The sequence below is a fragment of the Lagenorhynchus albirostris genome, chromosome 16 (assembly GCF_949774975.1).
Source record: "Lagenorhynchus albirostris chromosome 16, mLagAlb1.1, whole genome shotgun sequence".
In the NCBI taxonomy this organism is placed as follows: Eukaryota; Metazoa; Chordata; class Mammalia; order Artiodactyla; family Delphinidae; genus Lagenorhynchus; species Lagenorhynchus albirostris.
Genome location: NC_083110.1, coordinates 20,184,683 through 20,200,918, shown reverse-complemented (window position 1 = coordinate 20,200,918; position 16,236 = coordinate 20,184,683). Strand labels below are relative to the sequence as shown.

Here is a 16,236-nt window from a genome sequence, read left to right as displayed (position 1 = left end):
GGGATATCTCCTCCTGGAAGCTTTCTCTGATCAGAGTCGAAAGTATACTACCTAGCATGTACTTCTGCGAAATGCTAATCACTGTAATTATCTGCTTATTTTTTGTTTCCATTTGAAGGCAGAGAATATTTTTCCTTTGGCTTTGAGTCACTAGCAGCTAGCATAATGTTGGGCACAGAGCAGATGCCAAATAAGGATTGTGTGAGATTGGTTTGCTGACCCTTACAAAGCCTTGAAAGATATATTCTTTTCTATTTGGCAGAGCATTAACAAAAGTAATTGTAAATACTTAAATAAATTTCCTTTATGTTAGAGAAAGCCAAGAGGTAGATTTGTTAGAAATAGTTGAGAGAAACATTTATAATAATTAGACAATATTCAATGCAGTGCTGTTCTAATTTTCTTGAAAAAGTCAGTTTGAAATGATTATTTGCTGACTGTCTGGGATGCTTTCTTATTTAATTTGTCAGTGTTGTGAAAGATGAAGCACTGATGGGAAAGTGTGTGGTAAAATGGTCTATAATTAAAACACTTGTGATAGCTAGAGCAGTGTAGATGAAGGGATGAGACCAGTGAAGACTGCTGAGACTTGAAATTCAGATACATTCTGAATAAATGGATACAAGGATTATGCAATAGAAGTAGATCCAGATAAGGGCACAGTGACATCAGTGAGATCTAGAAGTCAATGTTGTAGATACAGACACTTAATTTAACCTAATTCTACAGTATACATGTTCACATCTCAAGTATCAAGCCAATGCCAATGATAAGAGATTAGCATAGAGCTAAGAACTAGGATGAGGCTACAGCAGTTCATTTGACTGTCTAACCAAAAGCAAGAGTAAGCCCCCAATCATACATGATATTAAACAAATCAAGAAATCTAGTTTATAGCAGAAAAAGGAATTGAATAAGTCAGTAGGCTGTAGCTTGTGGGTGAATGGAGTTTAGATTATGGCACTTAAGAAGAGGGCCCTGGCATGAGCAGAAATCCTAGGAGGATTCAGTGACAAATTATATCTTCAGCTCAGTGGATGCAGCATGGGAACAAGGTAGGGACTTAAATGTCTACATAGGGGAAAGGTAGGTGATTATAAAATGAATAGTAGTAGCCATCTCTAACATTTATTTAATACCTACAATATACCCGGTATTGTGTTAAGCCCCAGGGTACAAGCCAAGGGAGGTTTTATGAATGAAAAAAGAACTTTATTATTGAAATCCAGATATTTGGTTAAATAGTAAATAACCATTCCTGAGAAACTATTATTGTCACAGAAATTACAAAATATTATTAATCTATAACTTCCTCAAATAAATGCTTTGGAGTTTTGTCAGATTTGGAGTATGTTCACAATAGTATGTTAGGCATGCATGCCAGATACCTACCATTTGCCCCTCCAGATATAACCTTCGTTCTCCAGCCTACTTTATTCCCTGGGAAGCTGTCCCAAATGGATAGAATGATCAGGTTCTCTTGCTTTCTGGTTTCTGATTGAGTTTAGTCACTTGGGAGCCTATGTTGAAAACTGGGGGAAGTGAATAAATGAAATTGAGTTATAATTGTCTTATTTCTTGTTGTGAGGTTTCTAGGGTAGTCTGGATTTCTTTACCAAACGTCATTGATCCTTTCAAAGTGGCTCTCTCTTTATGACTTTCTCTGGTTTCCAGTTGCTGTTCCATTTTCTTGCCTCTTTGGTCCTAGGGGTGACGTTCTCAATTGTTATTGGCCCATGGTTAATGCATTATACTTTGTGTCAGTAGTTTTCAAACTTTGCTGTACGTTAGAGTCAACTGGAGGAGCTGTCAAAGCAAATTGCTGAGCCCCATCCCCAGACTTTCTGATATAGTAGGTCTGGGCTAAGGCCCCAAATTTGCATTTCTAACAAGTGCCTAGGTGATGATGCTACTGGTCCAGAGACCACACGTAGAGAACCAATGCCTTATAGTTTCCTTGTACCTTGCCCACAGCTTTATTAAATTGTCCCTTTATTAAATACTTTTTCTATTGTTCTAATTTGGGTGTGTCATCTGTTTACTGATGAGATCCTGATACTCTTTCTTACTATATCATAACTGGCCCCAGAAAAGAGAACTCAAAGTAGAATTTTGGAATTAGTTTTATTGTACATTTAAGAAGTGTAGAGGAGGAAAATGCAAATGGGTAATTCACAGAATGTGGTGGCATTATAATTATTCAAAGTATTACATGGGATGAAGTATAGATGGAAGATAGAGTATTGGGAGATCAAGTGACTGATACTTAGTTATATGGCAGTGATAATAGACTTAAAGATTGTGGAGTCCTCTGGCTTCTTCTATGATTCCAAGGAGGGTAAATAGGTAAAAGGAATAATTAAAAACTGTGAACATACAATTAAGGACTTGTGTAGATATGTAACAAGCCATCCATTGCAGAATTGCAATGAAGGAGACTCTCATCTCTTGTAGTTTTAGGGCAGATATGACTGAGTAACCTTTATTCTTAAACCTAACTACCACCCACCTCTCTACTAAGAGATCTAGCCCTTCAGTACATAAAAGTCTTTTACTTGCCTAGCAAACTAATGCTGATTAACCTTTGAACCCACCTTTGCCATCTCTTATTGACTCAACATAGCCTAGATGGGGAGGTGCAAGACCTACCCCGAGAGGAACAGTTTATACACTGAAAGAGTTCAAAACCTCAGCAATCTGTATTGGCATATGTGGGGAGTAAATGCTAAGGTCTATCAGACTAAATTCATTGACATTGGTGTACTCACGTGGAATTTGGAATTTAATAATATATTGGCTTGGGCACTTGGAAGAGGGCTTAATAATCTATGAAGTAAATTAATTGAAGCCTGAACTCAGTGATGACCTATAGTTAATGAGGTAGAAATGTTTGAGATTACCTGGCATACTGTAGAAGAAGGAGTTCAATGGTTTAGGGAAATGAAAATCCTGGAATGGATGAGCCAACTTCTAACCATACTCCCTAGGAAGGCCAGATGATGCTCTTTTGTTAAAGCACTAAAATGCATAGGTAAGGGGGATGACAGTATCTTTGAATAACTCTGTGGTTGCTGTCTTCTGTAGGAAGGAGATGATATTGGGTTATACTATAATAGAATTGGGTTCTCTGATCCTAATAGGATTGATGGGGGGGTCTTAGGATGATATAGATCAGCTGGTGGCCCTTAATCATTATAAGCAAGATGTCTGAAACTACCACAAGAAGCCACAGGGATGGGTCTTGACTTACAGATATCTCTGGGAGTGGTTCTTAAACCTTACTGCGTATCAGACTCACGGTGGGCTTGTTGACCCCATCCCAGAATTTCTAATTTAATAAGTCTGAAGTGGGATTTGAACATTTTTAATTCTAATTGAAATTCTAATCAGTTAATGTTGATGCTGATGGTCTGGAGATCACACTTTGAGAACCACTATTCTGTAGCAACAGCTAATTGGTTATGCAGTTCTAAGGATAAAATACATGTGCATCCTTCCAGTGTACTACCTGACACGTATAGGCAGAAAAATCCTGCCTTGTGGCAGGTCTTGTGGGAAGAAATGGTAATATTAGTGTTTTGGATATATGCCAATTCACATCCCAGAACCTCTCTGATGAGGGAGAGGCCTGGCCCCTTTGTAAAAGGACCTTGAAGTGTAGCTATGGATGTATGTTATACATTTTTATCCAAGCTATCTCTAAACATATTCTCTGATATATTAATAGGGGAGAAAAAAGCATGGACCCGATTTATGGATGGTTATTTATGGTTTACTGAGACCAGCTGTAAATAGATAGGTACTATACTACAACCCCACGCAGGGATGACCCCCTGAAAGCTAGTGGGAATAGGAAATCTTCACAATGTACAGAACCCTTCAATCTTCTGTCAGGGTGACTGTATACTGGAGACAGGGAAATACTCAGACCCCCTGAGTTATTGGATTCTAGATCAAAACTTATACTGATCCCCAGAGACCTTAAATGTCATCATACTAGTATACCAGTCAGAGTAGAGATCTATGGAGGTCTTGAGATAACAGATAATGTTCTGAGTACAAGAGCAGCTCCCTATCCCTCAATATATAATGGGAGTAGATATAATTAGTACCTGGCAAAATCGACACATTGGTCTTCTCAGATATGGAATGAAGGCTATTATGATTAAAAAGGGCCAAATAGAAGCTCCTGGAATGGCATCCCCCACCTACCCAAGATAGAAAACCAAAAGTAACGCCACCTTCCTGAGGGAATTTCAGAGATTAGTACCACCATAAAAGACTAAAATAAAATTATTCATGTTTAATGTGACTGTTTGGCAACTGCCAAAGTCGTATGGGTCATGGAGTATAGTTTTGTACACTTGCTCAGGTGGTGATGCTAATTGCACATGTAGCTCCAATTGTGGTATCTTTATGGGAGTAAACTAGCACAACCCCCGGAAGTGTTATATTTTCCATTTCCATTGTTAAGGAAAACTTCGAAGTCATTAACATTTATATGGCACGGACAAGAGTATATCTTTACAGTTTTACCATAAGTAATATTCAACTGATCACTGTCACACATAATCCAGAGGGATTTTGGTTTCCTTTATATCCAATAGAACATAAAGTATGTATATTATATTGACAGTATTATGTTAATTTAAGCTAATGAGCAGGAAGTAGCAGGTATCCTAGTCACCTTAGTAACACACATGCATGTCAGAATATGGGAGAAAAACAAGTCAGGCTATTTCTTCTAAAGTGAGAAACAAATTATTACACCTGCACCTTGAACCTTGTCCACCACCAAGAATGAGGCATAATGCTTGGTGAGCCTCTTTGAATTTTGAATGCAATATGTATTACCTTTAGGCAGGCTGCTGCTGCACATTTACTAGGTAAACTTTAAGGCTACCAGTTTGAGTAAAGCCAGGAGAAAGAAAGAGCTGTGCAGTAGGTCCTATCTGCAGAGCAAACTGTTCTTCCCATGAATTTTATGACCCAGAAAGCTTGATATATTCAATATGTATGTGCCAGAGATACTGTTTGGAGCTTCTGGCAAATCCCAAAGGAGAATCATGGCATAGACCCCTCCTTTGTCAATAACTATTTCCATTTGAAAAGCAATGTTACTGACTTGCTTATGGACCCTAATAGGAACTGAACACCTACCTGACCACAGGGCACAAAGTGAGTATGTGACCTGAACTGCCCATCATGAACTAGGTGTTATCTAATATCGTGAGCCATAAAATTGGATGTGCCCACCAGCATCTCATTATAAATCAGATGTGATGTATCAAGATCAGGCCTGAAAAGGCCCAGAAGGCACAAGGAAACTGCTTAAGTAGATGGCATATTCCCAAGGTACTCGGTCCTGCTACTTCTCTGCCTCTTCCTCAGCCCATACCTATAGCTTCATGGGGAGTTTCCTATGACTTGTTAATAGAGAAAGAAAATGCATGGTCCTGATTTATAGATGGATATGCATGGTATACTGAAATCAGTTGTAGGGAATGGGTACTGCACTGCAACAGGAATAACCATGAAAGACAACAGGGAGGGAAATTCTTCCAGTGGATTGAACTCTGAGCCCTGCATCTAGTTTTAATTAGGGGTAGAAGTAGAGATGTCCCAAGGTATCAGTATACATTCATTCATGATCAGTGCCTAACACATTGACTGGATTGTTAGGAACTTGGAAAGAAAAAAATCTTGTGAAGTTGGTGACAAGGAGGTCTGGAGGAGACCTCTTGGAATTGTTATGAAGTGTGAAAGAGATTCCTGTCCAACATTAATGCCTAACAAAGATATCCACAGTAGATAAAGCCTATAGGTGGACAAATGACCCTTGTGGCTTGATCAAGGAGTTCCTGTACAATGTGGATATGGTGAATAGAAGTATGCAAGGCACAGCAACATGGATTTTCCCTCCCCAAAGTTGATGTGGCTTCCACCAGTTGCTGAGCATACAGCTTGCCAAGATAAGGTATCAACGTTGAACTCCTGATACAGCTTCATCCTCATGGAACCATCTAGCTACCTAGCTTTTTGTGGATGGGGGAGGCGGTGCTGTGTCTTCACAAACACTCAAAGTCCAAGTATTGATTTGCTTTCTCCTTACAGTGCTTCTGCCATTTTTGGACTTATCCACTGTTTAATACATCTTCATATTATCCCCGTAACATCACCTCCAATTAATAGGGCTTCTTATGGTGTCAATGATCTCAAGCTCATAGAATTTACTAGTCTTACCATGTGTGTATTATTCAGAAACAGCTGGCTTTGTAGAATGGTGGCATGGCCTGCTAGAGGCTCAGCAATAGAGCTAGCAGGGAGATGAGACGCTGTGAGGCTGTGATGCTGTACTACGATGTGGTGAATGCCTTCAGCCAGCATCCAATAATGTTTTAGAGAGAAGAGGGAAAAAAAATCATGCTATAACTTTTGACTATATTCTCCTCCCTCAGAAACCCCTCCATTAAGATAAGTTTTAAATAGCAATAATATCTTACAGAGTCATTACTTAATCCATACTTCACTTTTGTCAGAAAATTTTTGTTAGAACAATACATTTAACTTCTATCTCCCTGAAAAATCAAGACATCAACAATGTCTACTAGGGATCCTCCCTTAGATGTGGCACTGCTGTGAACTACACACCCCGAGCAATCATAAGTGGTGTTTCTGCATGTGTACAGTACACTCCAGTTTTCAAAGCTCTGTATATTTCAAAGCAATGTATAACATTGCTTATCAATATCTGATATAAATAGTATAATAAACAAGGTTTAACAGAATAAAGCATTAGTCAAAGGTGAATGCCTTCTAACTTAAATGGATTTTATTCAACTATTAATTTGTTCTCATCTGGGATAATTAAAAACCACATTGAAACCCTTAGACACTGAGAAACAACCCCAGTTCTTGACTTGACAGCCTGATTTTATTGATTTCATTTGTTTGTGGCTTTAGCTTTGAGAGGTTGTGTACATTACAACTTGGCATGGAATCTTCCACTATAGGAATTGAAGACTTTATTTACTCTTAATAGCTGTATCAAGGCCTTTGTATATATGCAGGTCTCAGCAATTGTCCCTGAGAAACTCTTGGAGTAAAAAATAATCTTTGACATAACTTCCCATATGATTCAGTTTGGATTCCCATGTGACTCAGATGCTGCCAACTTAGAAAGTACATATACATCATACTGTGCCAATGACTGGATGTCCTTAGTTGCTAATGCTCCTCTCTTGTAGTGAAAAATGCTTTATAATTTTGAAACTTCTGATCTCTTATATGTGTTAATTTTAAAAAGTCTGTTTTCTCCCTCAGAACTTTGAGAAATAACTTTCTTCTTTTTCTTTGGAGTACTTTACTTTCATTTTGAATTCAAAAGAACAATTTTAAATATGTGTTTTCTCACAGATGATAGGCATTCAGTTGTTTATCATGAAACACTTACTACATTCTACCCAAAACTACTTTACAGAAGGGGCAATTAGTGATGGAGACCAATGCCAAACAAATACACAAATTCTGTTCTATTCAAGTTCACTTCATGGGTGGTGTGATGTTAGTGTTAGAATCTCTTGGGTGAATTATGATATTGGTGAGGCACTTAATTCAACTAAAACTCATTGCATCACTTTTTAGCAATACTGCTGAAAGTAACACAAAATTCTCTTTCTCTAATTTGCCTCAGAAATATATCGTTGTCATTAGCAAGCAGAATGAGAATTGCACCTACCAATTACTGAACAAAAATTAGAGCTGTAAATAATGTGAAGCATCTCATTCTAGGCAGGTGACCTTATCTGCTTATCTTCCTACCATGTATAATAAAATAATGGTTGATAAGGGGTATTAACAGCTGTTCTAATTTGGAACTAAACTTTTATAAATCAAATTAGTACTTCCCTCCAATAAAAAAAGATCACTGAGATTGATTTAACCAGCAATATTTTAAATCTTCTTTTTTAACTCCCATCTCAGTGACAGAACAGGAAGCCAGTTTCATATGACTCCTTTTCTTGGTATGAATTTCATGGGCTTAATAAATTTGTTTATTTGATATGACATTATGCTTAAGTTTGTATTTATTCTTCTTCTTAAAAATGAAATCAAATAATTTCATTTGTAAAAATATTGCCTGAATTCCTAGTTCAAGTTAAAAAAATTATGCAATTAAGAGAAGAGAAATTTTGGGCAGAAGGGTACATACATAGAGGAATTTGTGGGCAGAAGGCAACATTATTTAGAGAATTACTTTGAAGTAGTTCAATACATTTTAAGTTTGCAATTATTGGATGATTGTATATATGTAATTACCCTGAAATTGTGCCAATAATGAGTCTTTTTCTCCACTTACATCTTGTCTTCATTGGTATATATTATCTGAGTATTAGATTTACTTATGCATATTTGAGTCTCTATACACATACTGATTTTTTAAGCAAACATTTATTAAGTGCCCACTGAGTGCTGAACATTATGCTAACACTGGGAGGGGGAGGTGTGTGCGGGGATGAATAATTATATATAACCATCATTGTTATATAACAGTAGAATCTTTCAAATGGAACCTCTAACCTTGACTGGTGTTATATAAACTTTCAGGGGATTCTTTAGTGACTGGAGTTCATTTACCATGTTCAGGGTCAATTGGACCTTAAGCATTTAAGAGAGATAATTTAGAAGGAGAAGAAAACTTAATATATACATTGATAACATGTTCCTGTCATAAATAATCTTTAATACTTTGAACTATTTAGAAATATGAGATAGTATCTAGTACAGGAACTATATTATGTGAGAATATTTATTAAATTAAACAAAATTAATTAAATTCTGCCCTGTAATAAAAATTGACATTCGCTGATAGAAACAGTTTAAGCTGATTGTTATCTGTTGGCTTTATAGATTTTACCTTTACTGGGGCTCCTTCCAACCACCTCTAAGAGGATCTTTGAAGGAGTTTTTCTCAAAATGTTATGCTGGACAAATCTAATCTACTCATTAAAAACAGAAAGTCTACTTGATCAAACTTAGCAACTTTATTTCCAAAAACATTCTTTTATATAAACTAGTATAAAATAAATAAGTATTTAAAAATTCCTTTTGATTTAGAGAACTGCTGATGCTTCTATTCACTATTCCTCATCTACTAAGTCTCTGCAGGAATTTATACAATTCAGTATCCTAAAGTGGAATGGTTAATTTTATCTAGTATTAGACAAGGAGGAAAAAGTTTTAATAAGTGCTGATAGTTACCCAAAGCTTCAAACTTTAATGACTCCATTAAAGTTACTGGATAACATTAAGTGTGATATATGGTAACCACACAGAACATTCTGGGTTAAACACAACTTGAACCATGCGATCTGTTCATATTGCTAATCAGAAATGTTGCTCTTTAAACAGTTTGAACTGTTTCACATTCTTCTATTAACTGTTTACTATGCTAGGTAAAACCAAAACCTTTTTAGTTTTTAATACAAATGTTGGTGTAGTAGTTGTCTCTTAAGTTATACATTGTAGCTATTAGAAGATAGACCCAATTAGGAGTCTATAGAAGTAAAAATGGGAGGGGGACTGATTATGGACTCTGAAGAGGTAAGACAAAGTGGTGCCACTTCATATTCATATTTGACAAGTAACTGTTGTATATTATAGCCAGTATGCTTAATGTGTTAAACTAAATCATGGGGAACCAACTGGGTTCCAGTTTTACTTTTACTTTTCATTGGAAAGCTGTGTTTACATTGGTAAATCTTGTGCAGAGGTTATGGTAATATACAAAGTTTTCTTTTCCTTTCAGGTGGTATTTTAAATAATCTTTAGGCTTATTCTAGGAAGATGTTCATGGTAGATTGTTACACAGTAAAATGAATCCCAGGGTGTCAAGTACAAAAACTAAGTATTGTACTAGGGGATAACAAACTACTTGGGTACTCATAAGGGTAGATATGCAGGGAGCTTTTAAACAGGTCACAGGAAATGAGAAAGAAATGAAAATAAATCACTTGTTAGAGATAACAATGAAATGAGCTAGAGAGAAGAGAAATGCTCTGTAAACAGGTACATGAGCAAGTGCTGTAGAGACTTACAGAAAATCATTCATCTTTCATGCCAACACCACAGTTTTGGTCACTCAACAGGTCAGTTACCTTTCCTTTGTCCTTGTATCATAGGTCGCACTGTTAAATGTAGCTACCCTGTAAATAATCATAACTACCATATTTTGGAAGCTTGCCATGTCCCAAGCTCTGTATTGAGTGCTTTACATATATTATTTTGACACTTACAGCTATTTTATGAGGCAGGTGTTATTATCTCCATTTGTAGGAAAGGAAACAGACTTGGAGAGATCAATTTATTGCAACAGCTAGAAAGAGCCAGAGGTGTGATGTGAATCCTCGTGCATCTGACACCAAAGTCCATCCTTTTAAATCTTAAACTTCCTGCAATTGGTCACATCATGTATTTTATTACTTAAGAAAGAGTGAATAAGTAAGAAGCTTGGAGTCAAAGTCTGGCTATTTCATTAGTGATGTGACCTTGGTAACATTTCTTAACCACCTCAGTTCTTCTGCTTGGAAATGGGGACACAAATAGCATCTTTTGAGGTGCTTATGACGATTCAAAGTGATAAGAAAATACTTAGCACAGGTCATGGCACATAGAAGAGTTTTCTAAATTTTACCATTATTATCATTTTGCATATTTTATTAAATTTTTGATTTTGTGAGGCTTTGAATTTTATAGTCCTATAAAAGCAATGTAATTTGGTAGTGAATCTTATTTTCTCTCTAAGAGAAGAGAACTTTCTTTCCCGTTTGAATTGAGTAATCTTTGAATCCTATTTGAATTTTATTTGAATCTGGTTTAAATTGCTCCTGAAACAATATTGACTTTTAAGAGAAGTTTGTTTTTACAATGCTGTAGTTTTTTTTATAAATAATTTTCTACTGCTTTATTCTATGACTTTGTTTAATTATACTCATACGTCATCATTTATTAGTTTTCTGTGGTCCAGACCACATATTTGTTTGGATATTAGCGACTGAAATTGTAAGATTTCTCTGTGTATTATAAAATGAACTAAAAGTATGAGGGAAAAGTTCATACTTAGAAAATCAAATTTCTTCTAATATTCTTAACTAGGTAGTATAGACTTTGGGGAATGATTTTCCTTGGTTGATAAGTTTTTGGAAAAATTCTAGATATTCTTATATTCTCTTGAAAATTCTATTATCTTTGTTGCTATTTCTATAAGACAATTTAAAAGTATATCACTACTTCTGATCTTTAGAGTTAGTTCTTTTTGCAATTTATATTGATTGAAGTCATGCTGTTTCTAACTTTAAGCCAGTAATATTTTGGGCTATAATATAAGAGAGTCATGCAAATAAGCATATGTGTTTATGACTGTATGCAGTTAATATTTTTTGTTTAAATTTCACATAATAGATTAGGATCTGTGGGGCTATACACCACACAATTTGGGTAGGTTTGTAATTAACCAAATTAAATCAGAAAAAGCAGATATTACTACATTTCTTAACACTTTGATCATGGGCATTATTGGAGCTGCTGGCATCAGCATGTTGAATAAAGGACATCTCAGTACTAAAAACTGTTTATAGAGATTCTAAAGACTTTGTTGGATCCATGTTATCTGCTTAAGAAATGATAGGCAATCAAAAGCTAATTGATGATTTTTCTCAACTACTGATAGCAATTTAGTATATTTTACCCTTTATCCCTACTGCCTTGAAATAAATTTACTGAATGTGCTATCTTTTGATGATTATATCAAGGACAGAAGAACCAGATAATAAACGGGTCCTTAGACTTCCCTTCTTTGTGGGAAGAGATATTTAGGATTTTGGAATATAGGAGGGACAGATATTTGATAGTCTGTTTTCCTTTTTACTTACTTCCAGTCTTCTGATAATCATGGGTTTTGAGATCTAAACCTTAGGTGTAATTACCCTGATCCTAATTTCCTCATCTGTACAAGAGGAAAAAAATGATACTTCCTTTAAGGATTCTTTTGAAGATTAAATGGCATAATTTATGTGAAGTGCCTGGCATATAATGATGTTCAATGAACTTATACTATTTGTGACCTGGTGTTTTCTTTCTCTCTTTTCCCTTTTGTTTTAACAATTAAGGCTTTTTTTTTTTTAACAGAAATATTTTTTATTACTCTACTCTTCACACTACGCTTGGGAACAGTCTATTTAATTTATTAAATCCAAGAGAAAAGATAATTCACTGACAGAATGAAACATCCAAATTTTTTCATTTAAAATTTAAAAGTAATTTAACTATAGACAGCATCAGGTAGAGCAGACCTTTATTCTGGATCTCCATAAAAACTAGGTTTTTGTCTATTGGAAAAGCCTCTTCTTGCCAGAACTGGTTTTCCTGCAAGCTCAGTAGGTTCTGGAGCTGGTTATTACCGCATTGCTCGCTGCACCCCAGACAGTTGCCCATGGTCGGCTAAGTGACGGAAGAAGATATGACTAAGCCTCCAGCGCCGCCTTACACCTCGTGGACAGGACGTCGTAAGACACCGATTTGTGATTCCAACGCGACAGCTGTCCCGGGGAAGGGCAGCAATTTCTTCATCAGCCACTTCCTGAAGGTCTTTTGGCAGAATGGTATTCTTCCTGAGAATTGATGTGTAGCCTCTCATCTACATACTCATAGGCCATTTTTCTTCTCTTCACATCATGCAACATTTTCCAGTCTACATAGTAACTTCGAACTTGGCCTGAAGCTGATGAAGGAACAACCTCCTCTCCAGCTACTGACCCATTTTTCTGCTCCCCTTTGCAGCAAAACATTTTCAAAGGCTTGTCTATAATCGTAGTCTCCGATTTCTTTCCTCCTCTTCTGTCTTGAACGCTTTCCCTCCCACCACACCATCGAAACCCCTGTGATCCAGGTCCCAACAATTTCCACTCTGCTAAGCCCTACAGGCAATTCTCAGCTCTTCTTTCAATTGACTTTGAGCAGAAAGTTGCCCACTCCCTGCTCCTGGAGTGCTTCCGGGCCACCACGCTCTCCTCCCTCGCTCTGCTTCTTTCAAGTCTCCTTTGCTCGGCTCTCTTCTCTTAACATTAAAGGCTCTGGGGCCTCGTTCCTCGGACACCTTCTCTCTCCACCTACACTCCTTATAAATTGGAGTCAATCTGCAGCTTTTAATGCCAGTCAGCTCTAAGCTTATGAATACCAAATTTACATCTGCAGCTCGGCCCTCCCCTGACTCAGGCCGGAGGAGGGAAGTGGACAGAGGGAGAACCCTGGGACGGGTCTGCACTGGGCACTACAGGTGGGAGAATAGTGGGTAACCCATGGGTTTGAAGCTTCAGAGGAGAGGGGGAGGAGGGTATAAGGGGGTGGGCCAGACCTGCCGGACGGTCCGCAGCAGAGAGCCAAGCATGAAGGCTGCTATGTTGTCCCAACAGTTAAGGCTTTTAACCAAAATTATCTTTTGCCTCTTCCATAACTTATAATCCAGACCTGATTTATTATGTAGTATGGCATTCTCCAAAGTGGTACCCAGGAGGCATGCATGATGATCCAGTGGGATATATGAAAAATGTTAAAACTTCTACTGGTATTTAATTTTTATTTAAGAAAATAAAAGAAATTTAGGTTTAATAATATTTAATTTAAAAGCTAAGGTTAGGTTATATGTAATGTATAAATAAATACATTGAGTATGAATGCTGAATATTTCTTTTTTCTGAATGGGAGTGCTTGATCAAAAAAATTTGGAGATCATTAATGCATAATTTAGTGCCTGAAAGCAGCGTTATGGGTGACAGGAAGAAGAATTTGGAAAAGCTCTTTCTGAAAACTTTCTTGGGGTCCAGAGTTTAAGTAAGTCACAAGGAGGTAATCTAGTTATGGATGTCAGAAGGCAATGGGGGTCAGTGTTAGTGCTTGGTTCTTCTGAATTTTTGGTTTCCTACAGTGGAACTTCAGTATAGTTTTAGTATAGTTTTGGTATAGTTTTGTTGTTGTTGTTGTTGTCATTGTTGAAAAAAGAACCACCTTGTTGAAACCCGGTTTGTTTCACATCTTCTATTAATAAGGTTGTGATTTTATTTATATGGAAAAAAATGCACAGATAATATATAGTACAAACCCCCTGTAAATACTCTTATTGAGCAATAGACAAGACCTCCATTTTATAAAATAAATAAATGCAGTTTAAATTGGTTGCTTTGGTACTCAGAAGAGTGATGTAAGCCTCCTTGCTGGGATTGATATGCTGAGAAGATTTTATTACATTTTGAAACATATAAATAAAAGCTCATGCAAACAAGTAGTCTGTACTCCTGTCATTGGAACTCAAACACATATAATAGAAAGATATTCCATTGAGCCTAACTTCATTTAGGATTAAGACCCTTTTGCCAAACTGTGACCTACAGGAGAAATCTGTAGTTCTGTTGGATTTCAAAGCCATTTCACAATGTTGCTTCCAGCAGCAGGAATAACAGTTTTACAGACTAGTGAGTTGTTTATTTTGAGAGTCCATTTCAATGATCATAAACCACTGTTCTTGACATTGATGGTTTACTTAGTAGTTTGGAAATTGTGCATACTAGCAAAACGTGAAATGGTTTTAAATTGTTTTTATGAACAGTGTCAATTACAGAATGGGCTAAATTCACTTTGACTGCAGAGGCTCATTACTGTGGAGGTCAAGATGCTCTACCACACTCAGTTAAAGCTGTTCTTTTTAGTGATTCAGAGCCTGTTTGGTACTCCTTTAAGACTAAAACTATGCCCTAAGTATACAATCATGGAGAGTACCAGAGTCATTATAACTATATGTTTCTCTACAATCCTTGAAACAGTATAAAATACCAGGATTCTGAGTAGTATTCTACTTCCCAATATCCAAGATTATATTGGACCAAGAATGTATGTTAGAAAATATCTCTAATAAGTTCTTCAAGGCTGATCACATTATTTGATTACTTGTAGAGGATGCAGATTGGCCTGGCCTGTGAACTAGATATAAATGACTACAAGAAGAAAAACCATCTGATGAATTGAAGTGAATTATATGCTGTCAATTTGAGCTATATATGCATAAGGGATACCTTTTATGGGGACACACACATTTATTCCAGGAGATTGTTTTTTGCTATATTTATATCATACTATATGTAAACATTCAGAAAATATTTGCATGAAAGTAATGGCAAATCTGTTGACTGTTACTCTGAAATGGGTTTCAATATCAAAAAGACAATATATATAAGAAATTTTCTCATGTGCTAGTCATCATGGGATAACTCAGCAGAGCTCTTGATTTTTTTGAAGATCTCAAAGGAAGTGCCAAGAAATTATATTCAAGGATCTTTAAGGTTTAATAAGATCTAGGGAAAGGATTTCTGTAAAATCAAGCCAGAAACAATTCTCAGGCCTTTGAAATGATTTAGGTTGAGACAACTAATATTTTATATTAACTGTAGATTAATAGTCTGTTCTTCTAAAATTTTATAATTAGTTCTATATTGTAGTATTTTCAGTCAGGAGTTAATGCACAGTTAATTTTACAGACATGAAAAATTGTATCTTGAAGGCCTTCCCATTTCTTGAGTAGTGTTTATCTTTTTTTTTTAACATCTTTATTGGAGTATAATTGCTTTACAGTGGTGTGTTAGTTTCTGCTGTATAACAAGTGAATCAGCTATACATATACATATATCCCCATATCTCCTCCCTCTTGCATCTCCCTCCACCCTCCCTATCCCACCCCTCAGGGTGAACACAAAGCACCGAGCTAATCTCCCTGTGCTATGCGGCTGCTTCCCACTAGCTATCTGTTTTACATTTGGTAGTGTATATATGTCCATGCCACTCTCTCACTTTGTCCCAGCTTACCCTTCCCCCTCCCCGTGTCCTCAAGTCCATTCTCTATGTCTGCATCTTTATTCCTGTCCTGCCCCTAGGTTCGTCAAAACAATTTTTTTTTTTTTTAGATTCCATATATATGTTTAAGCATACGGTATTTGTTTTTCTGTTTCTGACTTACTTCACTCTGTATGACAGACTCTAGGTCCATCCACCTCACTACAAATAATCCAGTTTCATTTCTTTTTATGGTATATTCCATTGTATATATGTGCCACATCTTCTTTATCCATGCATCTGTCAGTGGACACTTTGGTTGCTTCCATGTCCTGGCTATTTAAATAGAGCTGCAATGAA

At 36.5% G+C, this 16,236-nt stretch overlaps 1 protein-coding gene and 1 pseudogene across 1 annotated transcript in view; one reads left to right on the top strand and one right to left on the bottom strand.

Annotated features, from left to right (window-relative positions):
• The window catches only part of CTNNA3 (catenin alpha 3), a 1,656,790-nt gene that overhangs the window by 331,816 nt on the left and 1,308,738 nt on the right, over positions 1 to 16,236 (top strand). The window lies entirely within an intron of this gene.
• On the bottom strand, positions 12,372 to 12,927 carry LOC132506775 (small ribosomal subunit protein uS14m-like; annotated as a pseudogene).